Genomic DNA, 27,493 nt, shown 5'->3' with positions numbered 1-27,493 from the left:
TACTACACTGTTCCTATAGGCGCTTTCTAAAGAATGAGCTTCCTATTATACTATGTTTGCAATCATCAGCAATAAAATTTTACTATGCTCTGAGCTTGGGAGCAGTATGCCCAGTTGCTGTGAGGAGTGATTCATATAGATGAACAAACTCTTGGCAGCTAAAAAAGAAACCAAGCCAAGCTTGCCTGTTTTCATTACTAGCTATGAACTCTGACCAGATATGCTCTGATCTAATAAGCCTTTCAAGGGAATCTGTGCAGACAGTAAATTGTGTGTCAAAATCAGGTACACCTCATTGGCTGAAGCTGAGTTTTTACATAGATGTTCTGATGTTATTCGATATCAAAATGAAACTCAGACTGAAAAATCTCACCTAGATAGAAAAACGTAGCAACAGAATACTCACTTTCTCGAAGTGAAATACTGTTTAACAAGAGATGATAGAGAGAGGTAGCAGCAAGGATGCTCAGAAGAACAAACTTCCCCACCCCCAGCATTCTGCACTCAGGTGAACAAGAAAAGCCTCAGCACAACTCACCCATTACCTTCTCCAGAGAATCTGGTTAAACCTCTCACTGCCCATGGGAGCTTAGAAAATTTATTCTATGACTGTTCTTTCAAAGAAGAGTTGAGATCTGTAATTAACAGCTAAATCTTTGTGTAGTTGATTTTGAAAGTGAAAAGCTTCCTATTGTCAATTACTGCATGTTGACACAATGGAAAGTTACTCTTGTTTTCAAATGCATGGTTTGCAGCAATGAAGTTAATAGCCATTAGAATAGGTCATACCACTCCCATTCCCTTGGAAACTTCTTACTGCAGTACAGACAGGTCGTGCAGGATGCATGGCAATACAGCAGAAGTTACTTGCTACGTGCTGCTGTTTAGCACTGCTCCAGCCATAGACCTTTTCTAAGCAGCGGCCTTCCCTCCCTCAGCCCCTTTCTACACTCGAGTGGTCATGCTATTATTTAGAAAATGGGTTTCTCAGCAGGAGAGGTATGACAACAAAACACGCAGTTGGCTCAGCAACCCAATGTTGTCAAAGCTGAATATCAGGCTGGAACAGGACTTGATATTCCTTATAATGCACTCATTAACTGTTTGACTTTTTCTACTTCCTAGGAAGATTAAAGTATCAATGCAAATCAAACAATCCTAGACCACCTAGGACTCCGCTGCATCCGTTTACTAACGGAAATGTGTGTAAAAGTAGAAACCAACCCCTTGCACGCTGACCAGAGTACATCCTATTCAATTAAACCAATTAAAAGTCATTAACATTCACAAACACTTTTTCTGGTAGGTACACTGCTTCTCGAGTGCACTTTGTCTGCAGAGTTTTAGAACAGGCAGTTCCCATGCCCAAACATCCCCACCTCCTGCTGAATTCCCAGGCTGACAAGTTGCTGCCACGTTTTCACTTTTACAACCAAATAGTTGTTATTCTACTTGTTTTTCAGTACTGCCTATTTTCTGTTGCTGTTATTCTTAATAACAATTTAAATTGAGCAGCTACCTATCCATGGATTCCATCAACTAGAATGCAGTGATGCCAGAGTTTCCACTGCTTTATGTTCATAGCATTATGCTACAACACATTGTCAGATCCAGTTACATGACTGATATATGAAGAAAAAGGTTAAAAAACAACCAAACAACAACAACAAAAATAAAACAGCCTACTTTCACTCCAGCTATTTTCCTGCGTTATTTTCCAAGGGCTTTTCATAAAGACCATTATGAATTTGTCAAACACTCCAAAAACCAAATTACTCTGGGGCCTTGCTCCATATAAGACTCATGTTTCTTTCGTGTGCTTGCCAAAATCTTTCCTCAGGATATAAGTAAGAGTACCCTCAGACCTCCAAGGTGAGAATACATACCTTGCCCTAAACATTTAAGGAATACAAATTCAAAAAACTAATATTAACTATAAAGGTCTTGTTCTATAATAATTATCATAGATAATTATCTATTTTGAATGCTCACAGACAGTAATTTCCACTGTAGTCCCTGGAGTTCCTGTCCTAAAACAAATAGAAAATTAGGTTTTACTAATAACTAATCCATGTCATATTTTATCACTTCTGCTCTCACTGAACATTGAAAATATTACTTGCTTCATCTTGCACCAGAAACAAATGATTAAACATTTATGCAAGACCAAAAGCCAAGTATTTAAAAACATGTCTTCTGACATAGCCAATAACAAACTGAATTTTTCCACCCATTAGTTCAGATGACAAGTAAGGAGGTCCTAGGGTTGCTTTGCATAGTAATCTTAAAATCATAACATACACTGACTTCTCAGACTACTGTAGCCTAAAGTATTTGGTCTGCTTTTTACAAGTATGCATTTTGCAAATACTACTGAGGAATAAAAGAGAATATTTTTCGTTTTACAGTAGTGTTACTAACAATTTCAAATTACATGGGGATAAGTTCAGACCAGAAGTTCACACCTAGAGTTTGTATTGCAAAGCAAAGTCACAAGTGTTTAACTGAGTAAAGCTGGAATTTCCTAGGGTACTTTCAAACCCATTGCAAGGGGAGTCCTGAAACAGGAAGCATCAACTGCCAGGAAACAGTTACAATATCTATACAGTGACAGAGGAAAAAAAAAGACATTGTGGCTCATGAGTAAAGAAGATACAGGTATTTTACCCCTACCAGGGTACAATAGCCAGAATTGTCTTACTTCTCAACCATAACATTGCAAGATCAAATATATCAAACAAGACCACATTCAAAATATGATACACACACAAAGCATTCCTGAAGGAATCCCCTTCTTGACTGAAGGACAGATCTTGACAGACTTTACTAATCTTTCTTGTTTTACATCCAGATAAGGCATCTTATTTTCATCTGGTTTGACAAAGAAAGTCCCTAACTGTTACACAACAAATATGCTAATCCTCGTACTACTTGCTAGGTCAAGTGACAGGGTTCACAGCAGTTGGAAGGAGCAGCAACCTCTTTGTGACTGATCCGTTATCTAACCCATGAAGAAAATGAAAAATGCTAGGCCAAATAGCAAAAAGCGGACAGCATAAGTTGAGAACAGCAGTACAGACTAAAATATATAAGAATAAACGCTGGGAATGGGAGGCTGTCTAATGCCATTAAAAAGCAAAGCACTGATCGTGTCAGTATCTGTGGTGACTCTGACATGTTGGCAGAAGCACAAGATGAAAACTCAAGAAAAGATCCAGACTGTCAGCATGAGATATTAATGCTGGAGGGGATTTCTAGATGACTAAATAAACAAGTGAGACCAGTGTTCAAGAGTCTGCAGCAGAACAAGGATGTCAGCTAGCAGGTGGAAACCTCATATCCTATTCTACCTCTCCAAGGTAATCAACAGCTAGTCATTGTGTGCAAAGGCCTGATGGAAATCAAGTAAGGCTCACAGAAACCTCAGCGACAGCTCCACACAACAGACTGTGAGCAGTCAAAGCTGCTGGAGACCGCTAAGAGTTCTGAAATGCACACAGTTTGAAAAGGGGCATTCCAGCTTCAGCTGCAGTGGGTTTGCACGCACCGTGAAGAGGCAAGATCAGCAGTTAACTATTAAATCATGGGTGTCTACCACTTCAGCTTGCCTGGGCCATAAAGAGCAAAGAGAATTTGTCTTGGGTCACATATAAAATATATAATATCATTAATTTATGTAAGTAACAAAACATTTTCTATTATTTTTATTTTTAAAAAAATTATAATGAGGGCAACAAAACAAACCTAGCAGGTTGTGCAATTAAAGCAAATATCATTGCCAAATATTAGAATATGACAGTTATTTCATTTGATGCTTCAGAAACCATTCGCTTTTTCCTGCTGAAATACAAAAAAAAGGAAAGAATTTTATTTCCTGTATTCTTCTGGGAAATGTGCAAAGTTAATCTTGCTAATGCTGAGCAAGATTAGATGATGGAGATTCTAAGTCCAAACATTTCTTGCAATACTCTCAAGCTCATGCATATTTGAGTAGCTTGATGAGCTTTACATATAGTTATTCTCTAGCCCAAAATGTGTCAAGCTCATTTCTCCACAGGACAGTAAATGGCCGTTTTTGTACAATAAAAATAATTTGATCCATTTGTAATTTAACGCCATGTAATTTAATCCCGCATATCTACAGATTTGTGACTACAGTGAAATACTCACATGATTCACTTATTCTTTGGTAATATTCTGAGTTACCAAAACTCATTTTTATACAAAACAGTTATTTCAGATATACAGCAATCCTTAATAATAAACCCAGATATTTTATTAATAAAATGTGAATATACATTTATACACATCTCTTGTATATAGACTTACAGACAGATGTAGCATGCTAAAAACTTAGCAATACATGGATAACGTTTCCTTTACTTGAAAAAAATGAAATGATTATCTTAATGTAACAGCTGTTCACTGAGGATTCACTAAGTACTGTGGCTATTAGGACACGGATATTCCAAATATTTGGTTATGATATCATCCAAGTCAAGTTGCCTGGACACAGTTAGGTGAGGTATATTAAACCAGTTGAGTCATAACTTGGATGATGAATACTTCATGAAAGGCAGTGAATCCTTGGCTATCTATAATAGAAATACAGTCTAGATCTGTGACATCTGTTAAACTGCAGGAGAGATTTTTAATAATTCATTTGTAATTTCAAATCACTACAGAAAAATTTCTAAGTTGCGTTGCTGGCAATAAAGAAAATGCAATAACCAGCATCATAGTGTTCTTTTCAAGCTGTAATTTTCTCTGCAACCAATAAACAGTGGCTGAAATTAGCAGCAGGCCATTGGAAGACAAGACTGACCTGTTCAGATTTTCTTTTTAAAGCAGCATTTAGACAATGATTTGAAGAAGTTAAGAAAGTATAACACTGATGAATATTGGTGGGAGAAAGACAGATGTATGAGATTCTGTTCAGCTTCAATCAAACAATACATCCAACACATCTGGAGGCAACACTGCCATCAGTTTTACCAAGGGACATCAGGCCACCATTGATTGCTTTAGAAATCCACTGTAGGAACATCAGCCTGTCTGCAATAAGTAGTAGCAACCACCTCAAAGACATGGAAGCAAGTGACAAGATATTATAAACCAAAGCCTAGTTAAATGCTTGCCAATTCTCTCAACTGTACAGTCTCATTTCATATATATTCTCCTGAACATTAACATACCGCTCTAAAATATTAATCACATAGTACATTATTTTGCCTGCTGCTTCTGCAGTGAATCCCAAAAAATATTGGCCTCAACCTGGGCTTCGGTGATCAGGTTCTTTGTCTAGTATTTTAATTGCCATATATGTTGTAATATATATGCATATTTTTAAGAGTTCTTATCTTTAATTATTTCATTTTCCTGTGTTGTTTTTGCTGAAACTGATGGAGCTCCTTTTAAATATTCACCATTACAGTAATATTTCAAAGCGTTCATACTGGGTGCTAGTGTTCAGAACAGCCTAATTCTCATTTTACAAACAGTGAACTGAAGAAAGAATCCCCATCTCCTCAGTAATATCCAGTCTTAGATGGACCAATTTACACGCAACGTTTTTCAATAACACATTTTTTTTGTCTGAATGCGAGCACTTTGCTTTCTTATTTTGTAAAACAAAGAAACAAAACAATCAACACCAAGAATCTACAGTATTTTACACAGAGATTTCCGACTGTGACTAAGGAAGAGCAGGATCTGGTTGCAGAACCCTACCAGTGCAGTAAGTGCATTTACTGACCCTTCACACATACTTAAACGTTAGCATTTGTCTTCCACTGAAAGACCTGACACTGTAAAGATGTCCATGTACTTCAACATGGTTCAGTTCCATCTTTGATTATGAGAAGCCCAAACCACAAAGGGATTTTCTAGAAGTAAAAATAAGAGGTGAAGAGCAGTGTGCAACCAAAAATTAGGCTGCATTTAAATACATACCAGGAAAAGGAACACTTTCTTTCATAGAATTCTTCTCCGGAACACAAAGCAGTATGTAGCAGTCTTTTGAGAAACAATTTAGATATACCACCAAGCAGGAGGTTTGAAATTAATAAGTTATCTATATCATGAAAATAAACACACCTCACTGAACCTCACTGAGAAGATACATACATCTACCCAAAGTAAATATCTTGCAGTATTCCTCGTAGAATAACCTGACCTTCCAATGTGGAAAGCTCGGAAATCAAAAGTCTCTCTCTCTCTTTTTTTTTTTAATTTAAATGAATCTGAGAAATGACGAGTCACTGAGATAGTAAATGACAGAAGTTGGTGACAGTGCACTCAGTAAGACAAGGGAATTATTGCTTATCCTTGGGATGAATAGCCGCCCTACAGAAATATTCAATCTCAGTGTTTGAAAAGCAACATTAAACCTTAATTCTTCTCTAGTAATTAGAGAATGCATCTCTTTATATTCAAGCTTAATGTTCAATGACAAGCTTCTATTATTACAGATAACATAAATATTCAAAAGACACTGCCTAAAACAAATAAAGAATATTAAAAGAAGAAATGATAGATAATAATTAAAAGCATCCATTCAATGCTTCAAAATAAAGCTTATTAGCGTTGTTCATAACATCTAGGCCATTATCCCAGACTGGTCAATGGCTTGTTTTATAGAATAAACTGAAGGGATTATATTATCTGCAATCATTTTAGTAAAAAAATTTGCCACACAGTTCACAGACAACTGTTACAAGGATTAATACCTTGAAGGAGAGAGGCTGAAGCTAAACAGCAAAGTTATTCTTTGACAAGAAGTTACAGCTATATTAATCTTCATATATTTTCTCCCCCCCATCCCTTTTTTCTAGAAAGAAGAAATGGTGCAGCTTTACGGGGAGCCAGTACATCATTTTGCTATGTTTTAGAGATAGGTCTTGCAAAAAAGAAAAGGAAAAAAAAAAGCTAGGTACCTGATGTGTAGTTATTTTTAGAAGCTGAACATATCACCAGAGAAGTCTGTTCTGCATTCCCAGAGCCTAGACAATATGTCACTCTCAGACTGGATGCATTTCTGAAGCCTGCAGGCAAGGATCCACTAGTGACAGTGCATATCAACACAGAAACCGAACAGGAGAGCTACAGTGGAAAGTACAAAATGACTACAGAAAGGCAGAAAACGTGCTGGACCAAAAATAACTGTTGAAGTGGACTACTTTATAATCGTCCCTGTCCTAATCAAGAAAAGGATGGGAATAAAGTACTAGCCAGATCACCAAGATAAAGGTAGAGAAGATTAACTTGCTCCAGAAACAGAAGCCAAAATACAGTTTGTCCTCTGAGCAGGAAGAAAAGCAGCTATCTAGAGGATAGGTGGTTAGTAACATTGAAAAGGCATTAAACTAAAGAAAATGAACTCCTAACTGCTAGAGGACCTTGAATTCACATTACAAGTCAAGCACTGAGAATGGTGCCCACTGTGTAATTAATATCTTGATTCCACAGGGAGCAACTCTGCTTAAAGTACAGCAATGATGCATTAATGCTACCACCAAGACACTACTGATAGCCTCAGCCTAAATTTCCACCTCATGTTCAATATCACCCCATACAAAACAAATTGCTGGTGTAGATGCACACATAAATCACCAATGGGACTTTCAGAAAGCTATTTCCCTCCCTCACCCTTGAGATTTTGCTTTAGATACAAGTCCTGCTTGGAGGAAGCCCTTTCCCTCTGTCTGTGCCTCCCAGACTGTAAGGATTTGTTGCACAGCCCCAGACTTGGGATACGCAGTTGTTTTTGGGGAGAATCATCTCACTCTTGCAGCAGAAGCTCAGCCTGACCTAGAGGGTAGCAGATGAGGCTATCTGAGCACACATTCTGTGCTGCTGTCTCTGAACTGCAAACAAGCACATTAAAGTTGTATCATTTTGCTGCAATATGAAAAGTGGGAAGCTCATTTAGTATAAAATATTGATACCAAGCAAAATTAACCACAGCAGTAAAAAAAAAGTGAAGAAAAATTGTTCAGCTGTCTGTTCCACCCATTCTAGTAGTTTTAAATCAGATACTCTGGAATTGCTTACTTATGAAAATAATGCTGATATAACTTGCAGGGCAACTATGTGGAGAAATAATTCATCATCATATCACAGAATGGCTGAGTTTGGAAGGGACCTCTGGAGGTCATCTCAGTCACTCCCCCTCTCATTCCCTCCAACTCAAACATGGCCACCTAGAGCAGATTGTCAGATGAAGGTCTTTTAAATATCTCCAAGGAAAGTTAACAAAAATGTTATATTATTACATTAAATTGCAAGAGCTATATGAGAAGGATTAGGATAGAAGCAGAGGAACGATGTCATTCCAAATCAAAAACAACCATTCCTATTTTCAAGCCTTCAAGTCCTACTGTTCAGCATCTTCAGCTCTAGTGTACGAAGCACAGGATGGGATGCTAGTTATCACCTCATCCACTCCATAAAGCCATATTAAAACAACAACATTCTTGGCCACCTTCCCATAAAAAGTAATCATTCTAGTTTATTATGCGCTTAATTAACAAGTCTATTAATTTTTGTCTCTGACTGAGAGAGGTATGTGTGTAATTACGTCCTACAGCTTTAGCACTAGCAGGTTTGTTGTTTTAATATTGGCAGCCAGGATCTCCTATCCCCTCATTTACCTCAGAGATTCAGAGCCATCTTTGAGCTATTTAAGATTACACACACACAAAGCATGTAGCTCTATGCATTACATCCTATCCTTTACTTTCCCATTTGTTGTCACAAAATTCACAGAAATAGCATTTTAGCTTCTAACCTCAAGGTTAAACTTGCTTGAATTTACTAACAGTGTTTAAACCTATCAACAAAATGATTGGCAGGCAGATATATCTAACATGACTGTAGAAACTTGCTCTTCTTTGGAAACCACACAAAAACAACCAAAATCATAATGCCCATCAGCAGCACCTGCTGAGTCGCTGCTCTTCTGACACTATCTGTAGCACGCTGCTTGCAAGACAAGCGTACCAATGAGCAGTAAAAAGTAATTTCCTTACTACCCTCCAAATGAGGGTAGTTCACTTCATGTGCTGATAGTTCCTCTGCTCCTGTCTGGCTCTATGTTGGCTGTTGACATACAGCACAGTTTCCAGTGCATTAAAGAACCTTAAAATGAATAATCATACCCCTATACATCCAAACACCATTAGGTTTTGTCTCACGTCTGATGTTTAGATCTCAATTAATGGCCACACAGCCTTTGGAGAGGACCAGCTCCCATTTCATAGCAGAGCAAACCACTTGTCAGAGGCATTGTGCATTAAGATATCAGATAATCTCAAATCCTAAAAACATCACAAAGCACAAAAGATCTCTCACCATAAATAAATAAATAAATATTTATATATAGGCTGGCCTTGGTAGCGCTTGCCACTGCTTACAGCAGCAGAATTCCAGCTAACATGCTTAGAACGTCAAATTCAGCGAGGAGTTCAAGCATTAGTTCAAAGCACTGTAATAATTAAGTACCCGTTGGCCTTATTCATACGTGTAGTGAAATCTCAATAGGTCTCCCTAGAAAAGGCTGATTTTACCCGATATTCAGTAGCACAAATTGACCAGGAAGGCCCTCAGTCCCTTCTCTGCCACCTGCATGGGACATCAGCCGAGGAGATTCAGCGCTCTCAGTTTTAATGCCACAGTGAGGAGCCATTGTTATCCACCAGACTGGGATACTTGCTTGGATTTTGATGAATTACATAATAACTATAATCAAACACAAGCAGAAGCTATTATGTAGCAGTAAGTACTGATAATTAAGTGCCACCCATTCTTCCCTTTATTTTGCAAAGCTGCACACAGAATACCAACCAAAACTCCCAAACGAAGGCCCGCAGGTCCCAGTCCTCCTCTTTGGACCAGCTGACCTAATTTGCCTCCTCTGTTCTACTGACAGAACCCCCTGGAGACGTCCACTTGCCTTTATTAAGCTGCATTAGGGCAAAAACCGACTTACACAACCCATATGAGTTATATTTTCTAATCAATATAAACGCGCCCGAACAGCTGCTTGCCATACACAAAAGTGTGCAGAGAAACAGAAGACTTTTCACCACTTACATCTCTTTTTGTCCACTAACACCGGCTTTCCTCCCCACACCCCTCAAGCGAGTCGCTCTGAGGTAAAACATAACCACAGCCCAACTGTAAGGCGAGCCGGGCAGGACGTCCGCCACCAGCAGCCCAACGAACTGAAACCAGACCCAACAGGGCTCCTGTTTGCTGTGGAAAGGCGCGGCCCCTCACAGCGCAGCGCCCGCCCGCCGAGAAGCGCCTAGAACCTTCCGCAGCGCTCCCGCCCCCGCCGCGTGGTGCTCCGGAGCCGCCACAGGACGCGGGGGGACGCGCACCGTTCTGCTAGAAAACCGAGGTAAGAAACGTGGAAAAAGTGCTAATTCTGAGGAAAATATTGCTTAGGGTTGCATTGTGTGAGATAATAGATGAAAAAATGCAGGTTATACTGAAGGCATTACCAAGGAAAGCACTCACTTGAGCTTCCCGGCTGCAACGGGGAAGACCCTCCTGCTGCTGGCTAGCTGTAACCGTTTTGCTGGCCGTGTCCTGTATGTAGATCTGGTGAGCAGAACGGCTCTTTGTGCCTAGCATGCACTTCGAAGCCATTCTTTGTGGTATAACTTTCTCCATTAATCCCTTTAAGTCCCTTCTTCTCGGTGCTCGTTGCCTGCAAACCCACTCTCCTCCTGAGGCAGCTCGGAGGACCAGGAGGGAACAAAGGCAGCAGCTCTGGGTTTTATCCTCACACTTCGCTGCCCTTTGAGGACACGTGTTGTGCATTTAGGATAACAAAGGGATGGCCATCACCTTCCATCCCATGGGCCCCTCAGCTGCTCCGTTATCAGGATTTTGGAATTAGCCAATTAACCGAAAGAAGGGGGGGGGTGGGGTTGTTGGTTTTGTTTTTAATTCTCCCAAATCAACGACGTGCAAACTTTAACGGTTGAGTTCTTCTATGTGCTTGATATTGAACAAGTTTGCTGCGTAGCAGCTGTGAACAGCCTTGCTGTATGGTAGGCGAACGGAGGGTTGTGGATTAAAAATGTCCTGCACAAGGTCTTGAGTTCAATCTCTTTTGCTGTGATCTTTATTAAACGTAACCTTTATTTACTTCTCCGTATGAGAAGGAGTAAGGACAGGATTCCTCCTACTCTTTCCCTTACACTCCAGACAGGCTGTTGTATCGATAAAGTACCCACACATTTTTCTTTAAGGATAAAAAAAAAAAGAAGAAAATAGGTGTGGGAAAAGCAAACGTACAAACCAACCCACCCCAGGCATTATTATCGCCATGCTGGTTCAGCCAGGCAGGAATTAACGCGCGGCATTTGACCCATCATAGCCAGCAGACTGAGGGCAGTTCCTTGCTGAGTTAGGCACATGGCTGCTGGTGACTCCTGCTGGGGTTCCCCGGTGCGTGCATGCCTGAACCTGCCTTCAGTGAGCAGCCCTGTCACCAGCTGCCAGCTTGCACGTGGAGAGGGTAGAAGCCCTCGCATAGCCCGTGCTGTGGCTACATCGGGGCACTGCTGTACATGCTTTGTCCTTTACCAAAGGGTGCTGAGAAAAAGCGTATTCCCAGCTTTCCCAATTTGCTTTTGGAGATGGTAGGCATTCCCCGGTGGAAAAGCAGCACTGTGGGAAGAGTTAGACCTCCTGCGTGATGGAGGTTTGATTTCTGGAGGAACAGCAGCATGTGTCTGGTTCTTCATGTTGGTATTTGGTTTACCAGCCCAGAAAGGTAAATGTCTGAATTAGGAACAGCTAGTAAATTATTTACAAACAAGAATTTGATGTTGTTGAAGTTGTCAGAGTCTGCAAACTTGTAACATAGAAAGGCGTTTAGCACGGGCAGCGCGCGGTCTATGTGATGGCAAAGCAGACTGCTCTGTGTGTGCGGACACGAAGGCTCTGTAGGTCCAGCTGTGTCGGCTCCCTCTGGTGGCTTCTACCCGTAAATGCTGGTTGTAGGTTTTTTCCCTCGCAAGTCGTGCAGTCCCGTGGGTTGGCGTTAGCCGGATCGAGTAGTAGTTGTGTTTGAGAGCACTGCGAGTCTCCTGAAATGCACTGAGCAAGAAGTGCTTTTCCTATGAGTAAGTTTAAAATCTCAGGAACTGAGGAGGCTTTATGTTGTTATGCAAACCAGGGAAGCGTTCAGGAATGTTCAATTTCTATATTAGAGTCTTTGTAAAAGGAGTATAACTGTTAAGTAATGTAATCATTTCATAACAACTCGAAGAAATTCTGCTGAATTTTAATTCCAGCCCTAGTGCATTTAGAAAATTAGTTCCAAAATAAGCAGTTACGTACAGAGATGTATGAATAAAATGAGGTTAGAATGGAAGACTAGGAGAAGATTTAAAACAAGCAAAAAGCTTAAATACTTGCAAAAGCTATTCTTGGGCATGCATCCATGTTGAGTGTATCTTATAGCTCAACAACATCTCTTTATTAAAAAAATCCCACAGTAAAAGCATAGATAATTGCATAACTAACATGATTACACAGCTCCCTGCACTCATTTTAGGCTGTCCCGCCTGTATCCCATGTGGACATATTCAAGACCTTCCAGATTCTGCTTAAATAGTTAAAAATTCATACATCTCTAAATATAACCTGTGAATTGAGAAACTGTATTAGTGCCTTGTCGCTGGTCAGAAGCAAGCATTTCAGTTGACACAGGTGACTATAGCACGTCTGGTACATTCAAGTGACACAGGTGAAGTCTAAATTAAACTGACAGAGTCCTGGTGCTTACACAGACAGAAGTGATTAAGTGATGTTTGTTAACATCATCTAAGTGTTGTGTTATTGATATCAATCTTACTGCAGCATCCCAAGCATCGGCTCCAAAACAACAAAGAATTTGGTTGTACCCAATTTTGGCTGCAGATATTTTGCTAGAGCAGAACAAACTTTGTTTCTGAATACATCCCAACTTTTTTTTTTGCTTCAAATTATTGTCTGAACAAATACTGCATTAAAGGGCTTGTCCTCGAGCCTGTGCTCGGAACGTTCTCCAGGTCTGAAGTAGCCCTTTGTGAAGCTTCTGCCCTTATTCAGTCAAATATTGCATAGCCTTTCAAACTGTTAAAAGTTATTTTGGGATTGTTTCTTTGGTTCTTGCCTCCATGGTCTTAACACATGTTAGAATTGTCAGAATATTATTAGAGCAAGTTGTGCCTTTAAGAAATGTTCTTCTGTCAGTTTGGTTTATATTTTAGGCCAATCTTTCTAGAATCCTTACCTAACCTTTACAGTACTGGAGAAAGGGGGAAAATGGTTGCTAGGATACTTGCAAAAAGGCAAATTAGCTGCACTAGAATTAAAACAAAAGGATTAGAAATCTCAAACCTTTTTAGTTAAACATCCGGTTTCTACAACTGCCAAAATTTCATGGTTCTCTTTGAGAAAAGAAATTCAAAATATTAATAGTACTCCAATTTCACAGGCATATGGAATTTTAAAGCATTTCCCTACTGAGTCCCATTTAGTATATCAAACTATGGTAAGTTTCCTTTGCTGTTTGCAGAATATTTGATAATTACTTTTTTGTCTTGTGATGTTTTATGTTTTGCCATCCCCATTCTGTGTCTTCCATCAAACTGAGCTCCCAGCTGAACAAAGCAGAGACCTTGAAGCCAAGCAGAGTCAAAGGCTTCCATGAAATACTTACTTTCTGACAGCAGTACTTAATTCTCATTTTACATCCCCTTAATTCTTCTGAGCTTTATTAATAGCTTTGGCAACAAAAACAAAAATCAACAAGATAAATAATACTGAGGATTTAAGGTGCTTTTTATTCCCCTTGATTCATATACCGACAAGAAATCAATCAGATTTTCTTCTGCAACTTTAACATCGTAAAATTCCTTGGTTATTTCAAGAAAATGTTTTTGGGATGTTCAAATTGACTGCAAAAGAAAGGGCTCTGTAATTGTCACTACTTTGGGACAGTTAGAGCATTAACTCTGAGGTAGAACATGAACTTAAGCTGTCAGGACCACTAAAGTTCACTATTTTTAGGCTCCATGTATTGCTTGGCCATTCCACCAAGTCTTGCAGGTTTAATGCAAGAAACAAAGCCAGTTTTACTCTCAATAGTGATGTACCACCATCTGATCCCTGCAAACTTACCATGAAATCATGCTTTACAGACCAGCAAGTGCATTTGTGTTAATGGTTCTTTCCTTTTTACCCTGAGTGAGGCCTGAAGTATAGCCCTCACCTTTACTATACACAAGGGACATCTTCTGGAAAACAAGACAGATTGGACATTTTCTTTGTTTAGGACCAGAAAGAGGAATAAACAGTATTTACTCCTAAGATGTTAATGGTCAGTTGAGTAAACAGAGGGCAGGGTAGTATTAAGCCTTACTGTGTCAGTGTTCCTAATGAAAATGTAATAGGAAGAGCGCCTTGCTGTTAAGTCACAGATGGGAAGAATGTTTGCCTTAGTGCATGATTAAAGAGAAATGAATACATGCCAAGAGTTGATGTTGCAGATACCATGTAAAATGCACATCTGATAATTCACCTTGCCAAAAAAATGTCAGAATTCACTTTTTTTTTTTCTGAATAGCTGAGGATAACTTTACAAACTCAAAGGGAAGAAGAACACTACCAGATTCATGATCAGTTCCTATGACTGTCCACTCTTGCATTCTGTTGTCTTACTACAGTAAGAATCTGTTTTACATACTTTCTGATTCCACATAGATTGCAGATAAAACACATAGAAATTCCTGACATAGCGAAGATCACCGTGCTGCTCTGTCATAACTATTTTCTTTCTCCACCAAATTCAATACAGAGTATTTTACATAAAAGAGAAGTACACCAGGGGACTTCTCTTCCTTCTCATTTTTTGTAACTTAGAATCACAGAATGGCTTGGGTTGGAAGGGACTGCAAAGAGCATCTAGTTCCAGCCCCCCAGTTTGACTTTTTTGCATCCACGTTCTTTCTTTCTTCTGATTTCTGTTAAGTGCTGCAAGAATAAATTTGCAGTTCTGGTGTGCTGTTATTAAAACAAAACAAACAAAAAAACCCCCAACCAACAGAAAACCACACAAAAGGATAATCATTGCCTGCATCAATGAAACCCGGCTATTCACCATCTCAGAAGGATAATTGGTGAGAATCCAAACGTAGCAGCATAGACAGCAAAACGCAAATTGGAATGGAAGCACATTTGGATAATTGCAAACATGCCAAACCAGGGAATGTCAAAAAATGTGTGTGTGTTGCACTTTTGCTGTATCGACTTAATTAAAGACGCAGAAGTTATAATTACTACAAAGCTCAAGATTTTTAAGGAAAAGTAGAGTGTATGAATGAAGATCATTTTATAAGAACTGGCATTAAGGGAAATGGTGTTAAGGCACTGAAAAGGCAGACTGATCCCTAAGGATGCAAAGCATGCCCCAAAGGGCAGGAGCTTCTCCAGCAAGACTCTGTGCCACCATACCTGAGCGAGGCAAGCAGGACAGACCCAAAGATGGGAATCAGGACCAGCTAAAAGCCTAGGTCAGCATGCAAGTCTGTTGCGTTGAAGTAGGTCCAGGGTAAGCCAGGAACACAGATTCACACATCAGGGTTAGAGTTGAATCTAACGGTCAGAAGCAGAGCTGTACATAAGCAGCAGTTTCCAGTCACATCCACAGTGAATTAAGAAGGCTCAAGATGAAGCTGGCAAGTCAGACCACAGGCTAGAGTTCTACTCTGCGGGGTCCGTGGAAGCAAACACCTGCAGCATAGCTCAGAGCTTAAATAGACTCCACGTTAAAAGGATCCTGGGCCCAAGGACGGGGAGTGGAGGGCTCAGGTGAGGCTGATCAGGGCAATCAGGCAATCTAAGAGCTCTGGGTCATGCAGTATTATTAAATCCTTGTTATAGTGAAAGTAAATGTGAATATTAAATAAAAATGAACAGACTTGAAAAACAGAGATATTGCAGCACCGATCATCCAAATGCTAACAGAATATTAGGAATAAACCTAGGTTATAACAGCAGCAAAAAATAAAGTAAAATTTTAAGAGATACAGGTAAGTGGCAGAGTGTGAGAATTGAAAGGATTCGCACAGAGCTCATTCTAGAGACTTTTAAAAACATCCTTCTCTGAGCAGTGTGTTTAACTTGTTCCTTCCCTCTGTACTTGTTGAAGATTTTGCATAATGCAGTGACTAGAAACGTTCTGTTTATCTGAATTAAGAAACCCTAAACACTAAGAATAGAGTTTCTGGGTGAAACTGGAAGGACTAAGTGGCTGAATAATAACTTCAGAAAAAGAGGATCTGGCCAGTTACTTTGGAAAAAAGTCCATTCTGTTGCCAGAGAACTTGGTAGAAGTTGAGGCCACCCAGAAGGCAGGTAGCCTGCCAAATTGAAATTGAAAATACATCCTGCAGTAAGGGCTGCAGTTCGCTTTCAGGACTCAGTACTATTGTGACCTTACCTTTTCATGCCTCAGTGTACACAGCTGCAATAGAGACCCTGCAGCTGAAATTTCACATTTATCATTACTTATTCCCACCTGTATGAAAAGGTCACAGCAAGACTAAAAGCACTGCTGTATCAGACAGGATGATTACAGCGTCACTAGTGCCATTCAGTGCAAGTCTTCAGAGCTTCCAGGCAAAGTCTACCCTGAGTTGTATCTGGGGATTTTTTGCACTTGTAATTCTTAAATTTCCAGATATGCTATTACTCAGACTTTAATTGCCCTGCATTGAACGCTGATTTAAAAAAAAAGAAAAAAAGCAAAACAAATTGTGGATATTCTCTGTTATTTGCATCCAGTCTGTGCATGTTCATTTGAAGCACTATGAAGTCATTGCAGCAGTGCACAGCTCTGATGTTGCCTTCCCCATCTGCATGGTGCCTCGGTCAAGCACATTAGGAGCAAACCCAGACATGATCCAAGTAAAATTACAGTTCTTTCCAAAAATATATCTGGACTTTTTCCAATGACAACATTTCTCCCATGAGTTCGTTATTTGAATACTGTATTTATATTGTGGATAAAATAGTAAGTTTTATAGCCAGAGTATGATAAGCTGTCCTGACAACCTAAGTGGGTAGCACAGCTATCTATTTTTCTTGGTAATCACTGCATCAAAGTGAATAATGAATCACTGAATTCACAGTCCAGCTTTAAAAAGTATATATATCTACTTTGATTACAACTTACAAGTGTGAGGGAGGCAGGCAGAACATCATGATTTTGACATGGATTGAGTGGTATGGCACTGGCAAGTTGTTCCTTTGTTTTTTTTTTTTTTTTAATGTGATTTTTGTAGCTGTTCAATTTAGTTTTCCATTAAGGCATTATTTTTATGCAGTAAAAAAATCCAGTATCATATTTCTAAATGCAGAGAAAGAAAAATGACCCTACAAAGAGCAAGGAGGAGGGGTAGATTAAGTCTCTACGTGAAGTAGATGGGAGATAACTTGAAAAGAAAACTAAAAAGCATCTTCAGGGGCAGCAGTATTTTTTCAAGTACAAATACAAATCTCATTCCATTTTTCCCCATAGTTTTTGATTCTGACTTGTGGGTTTTTTTGTTGGGTTCTCTATTTTAGTAGTGTTTTTTGTTTGTTTGTTTTTTAATTAGTCCTTATTCCAAATCTTTACCTTTAGTCTGATGTCTCAGTATAATAATTATTCAGCAAAATTCAGAAGCAATTACAAATGCATCAGTTAATTTTTGTAAGCACAGGCTTGAAGAGAAGATGAGCTAAAGGGAAGTATAGCTCAAGTGGAGAATATATTTATAAACTGAGGCAGATGGAAGAGGCAGAATTATACCATTTCTAGAGGTGATCATAAATCTCATCGCTGCATTTCATGCAGCGTTGCTCTGCAGGATTTAAAGATGAGCGATCAGCACAATAATTGAAAAAGTGATTGTAGCAATCTGTTCACCATGGAGAAGCAGTAGTGTCAAAGAGAGGGTCTCAACAGTTACTACATCATGTAAGTCCCTGTGCTTTTTGTTTGAGCTTAATTCCAGAAAAGGCAATTGCATCATGGAAGTGTATGTTGTATCCTTTAGGCATTAGATTTTGAGCCTGCTGGTGTATCTCTATATTTGTCAACCACTGATTTGATCTATGTCATATTGATATTGATTCTTGTCTATTGTGTTTAGTGTTTCACTCTCTTTACTAGAAAATCTTGATATTTTCTGGAAACAGAAATGTTCCCACACCCATAACATTACTTTCTGAATCGTTCCAATTTAGACAATTTTGAATCAGGTCTATGCATCCTCAAATCAGGCTCCATTCAACATAGGTATGATTCCCATACTTTTTTGTTTTCAATTGTTTCTCAGTAATAAGTAATAGAAATAAACATTCTAATTGTACACATTTCTCAGAGTTTTTCCCATAACGGCGAGTCTGAGCCTGAGATGAGTTACCCTCTTGGAAAGTCATTTTGACTTAGGTAGAGTTGACTGTTGTCCAAGTACTAACTAGTGGCAGATATGGCTGATGCTGGCAAAATAGAGCGCTGTGAAAACGATAGTTCAGGAAAACAACTCAAAAATGCCACCCTTTAGTCATACGACCAACATCCACCTCTGATATCATGGATCAATCTAATAACGTAGGCATTACTTTTGGAACAGCCTTCATAGTTTGTATTGCCTTTATGAAAGCAGGTACTAATTCCATTAGGGAGTGTAAAGCTTAAGTACTTTGAAGAAAACAACAACAAAAAAGTCATTTATATTTAAAAGCGAATGTCTGCTCTTCCTGTAAACTGAATTTTAAAAGCCCCAAAAGATAGTAAATTGTTTGAAAACTAAAATAGTTTGATTCTTCAATTGGATAAATTATTGTATGACAAAGCAAGACTTAAATTAACTGCGTATTACTCAAAAACTCATTGACAGAAGGCAGTGACCTTTCCATTACCCAAAATGTTGTGCTGTTTATTTTAGACAGTCTGTTTAATTCTCCTTTGCTTTCATTTTGATGTATTGAAGATCACAGCCCTCCAATATGTCCAATTTAAGTTTTCATTGCTGATGACAAGTTTAAATTGAAAATAGTTTTGTAAAATTACTGGTGTCATTACAGATAGCACAGAACAATGTAATTATCTGCGGAACAAATCATTAAAGCTACATAAGAAAGGAAACTGAAAATCAGCTGCAAAAGCAGATGTGCCTTATGAGCTCTGCAGCCTCATGAATGACTTAAATTTAGAGCTTGAGATGCTAACATCACAGATTGTTACTTCATTATTAGCTTTATCTGTCCTTAGGTATTTTGTGCCCCTTGAGTATAGCAGTGGAGCTTTGCCTAACTACTCGAGAAACTTGGGGCAACAGTACAACTGTACTCCTTTGTGATTAATTGATATAGAGATATATTAAGCTTCTCTTGCTCCATTTTTACTTTTTAAGTATTTTTGACCACGTTTTTTGTCATACAGGACAGCATAGGGTATGCAAAATGTTATGATTGTTCTTGATCTTTTTTTTTCTTTACTATGCATTTACTTGTTGCAAAGTTCTGTAGTATATCAGCTTCTAGGTTCCTGCAGCTTCACTCAAGAAGCTTTAAATCAAGACAACTTTCCTCCCCTCCTATCTAGTATCTGTCCAGTTTGATTGTAGAATGAAAATAACTAGATGGGATATTAAAATAAAAGATGGTATTTGTGACCAGCTTTGTGTGGGTTGGTGGGTGTTGCATCTAAAACCATTTTCTTCTGAGCATTTTATTTGGGTTTCTTTGAGGCCTTAGCCCAGCAACGAGCAAGGCAGTTGGAACAGCATGGCTGATGGAACTGGGGATACAATGTCAGACACAAGGAGATGCTACTTCTTTTAATTGCTCATGGTTCTCCCGTTTACAGTATAAATTTGATGCTCTCTAAAGAATGGCAGTGGCTTGTACTACTAAACGGGGACCCCCATGAAGCAAGTACACAGACATCTGATGAATTGCCTCTACACTGAGCTGTGTAGCCTTCATGTAGCTCCCTGCTTTGTGGGTATTATGCAATACTAAACTTTCCAGTTTTTCTCCTTGTCAGCACATTCAATAGCCTTTGACTATACAAGCCCTCATGGCTGGGTTACTGGGACAGGAAGAAAGGCACAGTTTTCCCTGATTGCTTTGCTTATGCCACCCATAAAACCATGCACTTAGCAAGCAGCGGGAAAACATATACTTCTAAGGAAGATTTGAATAACAACAAATATTTTTCAAGGAAAACAAATCCTTTTCAGGATGTCCTTAGTTTCTTTATTATAATCCAAACATATGGGTACGGTGATGTTACTAAAAGAGCTAGTAAACACTGTAATCCATTATTACTCCTCATAAACCTAAGGTAGCAGAATTTTATACTCATTCCTACGCTTACACGTAGATTTATGTAAATATATATAGTACCATAATTTTTGCTGTTTGACAGGACCATCAGAAACATCTACCTCAGTTTAACAAGGAAAAACAAGAGTGATTCAAGTTAGCTCCAACAGAGGTCTTATTCTTTAGAGAAATAAGATTGGGTATGGACTTGAATAAATTCGGCTTTAAACTTCGGCAGCTTGTGGGAGTCTGTGAATGGCTCATCGTGTATTCAAGACACACTGTTAGATACAAATGCCAACCAACAGAGCTGCAGTATACAGATCAGGATATTTTTCTACCTTAAAGCAGTTACTTTCTAAAAACCATACTAAAAGAAATGCTGCAAAGTCTGAGTACTCTATTTTGTGAATTTGTCCTCATCTAATAGTATTTTTTTTTTATTCCATTTAAAGTACTGACAGAATACCAGGACTGTAAACAAGGAAAAATAAATAGTTTACAAAGAGAACTGAAATGATGGAGAAAAATTCTGGTTTATCAGTTTTGAGAGATAAAAGCTTGCTGCTGCGATCTTTCAGTTAGCTTATTTTTCCCTTCTAACTGGGTGAAATTCACTTTGCTGAGATTTCTTTAGAAAGTCTACATGCAGGGAGGCTGAACTTTCCCACAGGAAAAAGCACGTTGTTTTGTTCCACGTTAATCAAGACTTTAGCACCAGCAGTACACAACACTGGTAATCACCTGCAATGTGCTTTTACATATGAGTAAAATTAAGCAGCTCCCACTGCTGCAGTTGACTGCAGAAAATCTGGGGTAGATTTCAGAACAAAAGAAGAAGAAAAATTAGACTGCTTTATTTATGCACTGAGCATGCTCCACTAGCACTGTGCATCATATGATTCCTTGTTTCTAAGGGAACAACTATGATGCTGAGCACATACTTGCTATGATGAACATGGGGTGCTGTTTTTTCTGTCAGAGTATTTTTTTAATACATAAATTTGAAATTATTTGCTGCAATTGAGATTGATTTGTGTTTACAAACATGTAACATTAACATATGATGAGATAGAGGGCTTATTAATCTATGTTGAAATTAATGACAACAAAAATAGATTTAACAGTATGGCTAATTTAATTATATTTGGGATGGTATTGTCTCTGTGTACAAAGGAACAAAGATGTTATATATATGTATTTAAATATATAGAGATATTTATTTATATATATAGATACATTTGTGATGAATGACTATTCAGATTGTTCTGCTTTCATCAGCAGCTGATACCATCAAATACATCTAGATCACCTAGATCCTGCTGTTACAGTAGCAGTATGGTGCTGTTGCAAAGATAGAAATAATCTTCATAGAAAGGATGACAACAGTGAATTAGGCAGTACTTCTATCTGTCAGTTAGTGTAGACCACTAAAATAAAGAGGAAAAGATTTTCAGTGGCATTTAGCAGAGTAGTTGATGTGTGTCCCTTCTCCATTTGCTAGTGAGCTAACCCTTAATTCAACAGCTCTTAGGCCTTCCGCCTTGAAATCTAAAACAAGACATAGTTTTGCAGTAATTTGAACAAGTTTCTTGTTGAGATGTTGCATGCAAAGGACTGTAGGTTTTCATTTATTTCTTTCCAGCCTGGTTTTTTTTGTTTTGTTTTGTTCTGTTTTTCCCTGGTATGAACATCACTTGTACAATTAACAGCATTATTAAATATTCCACAGTGTATTAAATTGTAATTAAGAAGAAGAAACCTATTGAAAATGAAATAAATTGAAACTGAACATGAATTTTAATGAGTATGAATCTGAAAAGAGACAATTTTACAAATTCTGTTTTTAGGAGCATTTGTTAAAAGGAGAATGGGATATCCAAGCATTCACTCATTTTAACAGAGAAGGTGTTTACAGCCTGGAAACAAATATTGTTAAGATTACTGTATTACCAAGACAGAAGTAGAAAGTAACTTTGAGCCTAGCACCTGGGAATGTTTCTGTGCACAGGTGGACACAGACTGGGATGCCTTCCTTCTGAATGGAGCTGTTTTGGCTTAAAGAAATTTCTATCTGAACAGTGTTTCCGTTCAACTATCATAGCCTATGGTTCTGACAGCTGTTCGGGTGGTCCAGGAGGTAAACATATTTCTAAGGGTCAGCATCAACTGACAGAAAATCTGATCAGAACTCTAAAGATAGGAAGCAGTGCTTTTATGTTACCAGGAGATGAAATCAACAAGCACCATTGTAATACCTACCACAGCTCATGAGGGAAGTGGAATTAAATGGACGTACACAGATTTAGATGTCGCTTGGACTTGTCTGTAAAGTTAGCAGTCTGAAGGAAAAACTTACTCCTTATCCAGTGCTGGTGGGTGAGCAGAGCCATACCCTGTTGGATGGCTAGTGCTCAGCATTGAATAGATTTATAGATAAATAGATAGCAAAAATAGATTATTGGTACAGGTCTCAAACTGGCAAGAGAATGAGCAATGAAGCGGGTAATTACCTCGTTTCCATACCCAGTCTGGCACGTTTGTGTGAAGATAAAATGCAGTTGTTTCACTTGGCTCAGCCTGGGCTGTATCAAAGCCATCCATGTTTCTCCAGACTTTGACAGCTGGGAGATTCTGTTCAGCCACATTCAGTGTGAGCCCATATGGAAAAGGAAGGTTGCACCTATATGTGTAACGTGCTATAAAGGAGTCTCACTTCTGTTTTAGCTGTAAAAATCAGGAATACCTTGTAAGAGGATTCTCACACACATAAAAGTACAACAACTAGGCATCTTTAAGGCATCTTTAGTTGCCCATTACAATATCCTGATAAGAACTGATTAGCACTCATGAGCCAAGCTTGATGATATATACCTTCTGTGAAGGTAACGTAGTACATATCTGAAGATGGTTTAGCTCTAGGCTTAGCTTTTATACCAATAAAGACTTGTTTAGTTTCCCAAGAGATCTATTTTTTCCTAGGTTTCTTCTTTTCCTAGAAGGCTTTTTTAATGACTCAGAAAGCTTTCCTGTTGACTCAGAATTTTGTTCTCCTCTCCTCCCTTCCCCTGCTATCTTTCTATCTTTACAACGATGCTTCCTAGTAACGTGTTTTATAGCAGCAAGGATTTTATCAGACCAAGCTGGTTAGTTATGTTTGCACGCAATGAAAATAAACATCATTTCTTCCTGTTAAAATCAAACCAAACTCTGTGCAGGTTTCAGGTTGATTTCATTTGTATTTTACAATACACGTAGTCTTTAGCCTTCTATTTAGTTTTCTGTCTTTCTCTAAGGAAGATGAATGCTGCACAGGAGGCTATTCAATAAATTAATATCTGCCAAGAAGTCTTGGAGTGAATTTCTGTTGTTACTGTATATCACATCTGACTCCAAATGCTTCCTGGCTTACCTCCAATTTGAAAGCTGATGTTGTACTAGGTATTAACTGACCCCTGATAACTAGCAGTCAGGGAAAGCAGAGATAGAATTCTCCTTTTAGGAAGTCACAATACTTAAGCATATAATCTTTAAACCTACAGTTCACCTGTCATTCTCAGTAAAGATTTGTGCTTGGGTCAGGCCATCGAGTTCAGTTTTCCTCTGAGAAAAGAGCCTCTCATCAATTGCTCAAAATTTTGCTCTAAACTTTTTCACCTGATTTTATTTGAGGTTGAATGTGAGAGTGAAAGTGAGAAATGATTTTGTGCAGTGGAACGGAAATCAGAAAACTCTTCAAAGCTCAAAACTTGAGTTATTTAAGCAGTAACAGCTGCAAAATAATTACTTGCAGATTGATAATTCCTTGGAGAGCTGTGGTGGCTCTTATGTTTTGTTTTGGTGGTTTTTTTTCCTGCTCAAAAAAGACCATATGGAAAATTTAAACGATTTAAACTGTGTACTATGTAAAAATAAATAAAAGCTTTCCTTTAGAAAACCTTGTGCGTGGATGTAACACAGTAAGAACTGAACTTGATGCATGTCTTTGTAGGAAAATTTATATCATCTTCTCCCTTTTGTTCTGATACCAAGTACAAAGCACTTTCCTGATCTGTAATCACAGGTGATACCGACTAAGAAATTTGTTGCAGGAATAGACATTCCCAAACATTTTATTTTGAACAGAAGAGTTTATCAGTGTTAGCAATCACTGAACTTTTAGTAACATAAGTTACTAAGGGCAAACAGAATTAGTCAGCTTTACAATGATATCGCCAACAGCAAACTGTATTCATTTTTGTTTTGCAAGAGCCCTCTGTCAAAACAATTACCCTGCTGATGGTTACCTTGAATGATCCCTAGAGTTCCCTGTTTTATGAAATATACCAAATCTGGATCACTTTCAAAACATAGAAGGAGCACGGACTGTGATTGGGTTCTGAAGAACTGGTGATGAATTACTAGAAGATGTCAGGAGAGTTCTGAGAGAGGAATTTGATAATTCCCTAGTGCCACTCAAATCAAATGTACTGCAAGGCAGGAACTGCTTAGTTCTGCAAATGCTGGGCCTGCTGTATGGTTTTCTAGATAAGAGCAGAAGCACTCCAGTTGCTACATTTCCATTACATTCTAAAAGAAGCAGACTGTCTTAGTCTTCATTGTGTTTTCTGTAAGCATTCTTCTAAGGTGTGCTTTGATCATAGTAGATAATTTTCATTTCTTCTCGCTATTCACAAGTATTGTTCAGGAACGCTTTATATATATATGCCTTACATATAAGTAAAAATAGAGAGGAAAGAAGAATAACATTGTACTATTCATACAAAAAGACTCAGGTACAGCTACTCTTAAGGACTCCTCCTTTAATAATTACCTTGTTAATATATATATAGGAAAAAAAAGGCTTGTTTATTATAAACTACAGCTCAGACCTGTTCAGTCTGCTTGGATGGACAGGCTACAAAAGAACCGAAACAAATCAAACTGTAGAGAGTGGGTTCAATACTCAAGTGTTTTAGGAAAGGCCAACAGATATAAAAGGGAATCAGTGAGAAAGCTAAGAAACTCACTTTTTTGGGGGAGACTTAAATGTAGGAAAACAAAAAGAAGCTTATTTTATATAGTTAAGTTTTTCAAAATGAATAGCAATAAAAGCTTGGACATAGAAAAATTACCAAAGCTATTTCATTCATTTAACCTAAGCACATCCTGAACTCTTTGCCCATAAGCAATAGCACTCCTGCCATATCTTGTGAGTGTGGATCAAACTTAAAATACATACAGATTTCATGTTATTTGAAACTCCACTTCTCGTAATTAATTATATTTATTCAGTGAATATGACACTTCTAGTGACATCTTAAATCTTAATTCTATGTACTCTAGTTTCCTTCTATACTTTATGTTTTAGGAATATTCATTAACTTTTAGCCTGTTCACTGCTGCAAATAGACCATAAGCTTTCAGACACAGAACATTTAAATAATTGTGAGTTGTTACATAAATGCAATTTTATTTGAGTAGATAAGATTGGAAAAATGTAAGAAGAAACAATGAAGGAAGGCTATGCAGCCAGGAAGCAAAACTAGAGAGGGCACAGCTCCTGGGGGCAAACTAGTATGTACAAAAATCCCTGGACTTCTCTCATACTGCTTTTCTGCTTTGCTTCCACTGTTCCCAGCAATTTCATTGTAGCTAGGACTTAGCCAGGGAATTTGTCATACTCATTTTCAAGGCAGCCCAGCCCAGAATAACAACAAAAAAGCCTGGTGTTATGGTCAGGGAGCAGCCAAGCAACCCAGAGCAGAGAAGTATGGAAGCAAGGAGAAAGCTTTGAGTTCTGGGCTTAGCTGTGGTGAAAATGCAGGGCTGCTCAGGCAGGAGTGGAGAATGGAAGCAGAGACTGACAGCAAGTACAGGAAGATAAGTTTCTTGTGGTCATTTGCTGTTCAGGTATTTTTTTTAGAGTCCAACTCCACATCAACAGACTCAAGAATATGAATGCAGTTTGTGCTTCTGTGATGCAGTTAACCACCATTCAGTGGAATTCTGCCCTTGCTACTGCAAACTCAATAAACATAGCATTTTTTTTCTCCACCAAAAATATCCCATCCAAGGGATAGTATAAAAACTAAACCATAAGCAGTAGATATCTATAATCTCCTACTATTATTTTTACCATGTATATACTGTGAAGAGTGAGGATGTGCTTTGAATCTCAATTCATTCCACATCCAGATGTCAATACCCTCATGTCTGGAACTGGATTTAATGCCACTCTAGTTTCAGATGAAACTTTTCTTGTATTTTGAACTTAGGAATTTTCTTTTGGACCTCAAAGATACTTTGTAATTTGGCTTTGTGTTTAAAACTATTTATTTCAAAAATTATCACTCTTTCAAGAACTTGTATTATCTGAGACTAAATCTGGACTCCAAATGCTTTATTTAAAATCAAAGTCATATGGGACAAATGCAAACCCTAGAATACAAATCATTCTCTATTCCATACATTTTCAGGAACCAAAGATAAGAAAATGAAATACTAGATTTTGCTTTGGGACTATTTTGAAGCTTCATTGGAGTTATTTATGGGAATAAACTTAAATACGTGGACTTTTAATGATACATACCTATACCTTCAAAAATCAAAATTGCATTTCAAAATCTCATACCATAAAATATACTTTTGGTATGCAATCACTGGAAAACCAAAACACCATTGTCACATATGAGGATTATAGATGCCAATATCTCAAGCAGTAAAGAGGAAGAAAAACATATTGATGGTGATTGGCATAGAGTATGGAGATGGCTCTTATCCAGAATTTCAGGAGTACCTGAAGACAGCAGGATTCTAGTTACAGACATGGCACACAGGATGAAATAGATCCCCCTGAGAAGCTTGTTAACTTATTAGGAAGTAGGAACATTTTTCCAGACTATTCCTAGCACTGCTTCTCGATGGTAGTAATTAAGCAGAATGCCTTTTATTAAACTTTTTTTCCACGGTCTAGGGTGACACTATGTGGCTAATCTGAGCAGTGAAGTTTTAATTGCAAGTTACCTCTTGGAATAGCTCAGAATGAAATTGATATAACTACGCTGAGCAGGCAAGGTTAGAGCACAGCAGTGTTAAGACTGAAGTATAAGACAGTGAGCTTGTCTGAACT

General features: G+C 38.3%; 1 protein-coding gene and 1 long non-coding RNA gene across 5 annotated transcripts in view; one reads left to right on the top strand and one right to left on the bottom strand.

The window, feature by feature from the left end:
- The window catches only part of SLC6A11 (solute carrier family 6 member 11), a 104,855-nt gene extending 94,551 nt beyond the window's left edge, over positions 1-10,304 (bottom strand). The window contains exon 1 of the mRNA XM_040646635.2: positions 10,093-10,304. The gene's annotated coding sequence lies outside the window, so the exon portion shown is untranslated. The remainder of the gene's footprint in view (positions 1-10,092) is intronic.
- Positions 10,305-10,335: 31 nt separating this feature from the next.
- LOC121106648 overlaps positions 10,336-27,493 on the top strand; it is a 72,210-nt gene continuing 55,052 nt past the window's right edge. For all 4 annotated transcript variants that reach the window (XR_005839378.2, XR_006931343.1, XR_005839376.2 and 1 more), the window contains exon 1: positions 10,336-10,402. This is a non-coding gene — a long non-coding RNA (uncharacterized LOC121106648). The remainder of the gene's footprint in view (positions 10,403-27,493) is intronic.

The sequence above is a fragment of the Gallus gallus genome, chromosome 12 (genome assembly GCF_016699485.2).
Source record: "Gallus gallus isolate bGalGal1 chromosome 12, bGalGal1.mat.broiler.GRCg7b, whole genome shotgun sequence".
NCBI classification, from domain to species: domain Eukaryota; kingdom Metazoa; phylum Chordata; class Aves; order Galliformes; family Phasianidae; genus Gallus; species Gallus gallus.
This window is presented reverse-complemented; position numbering and strand designations above follow the sequence as displayed.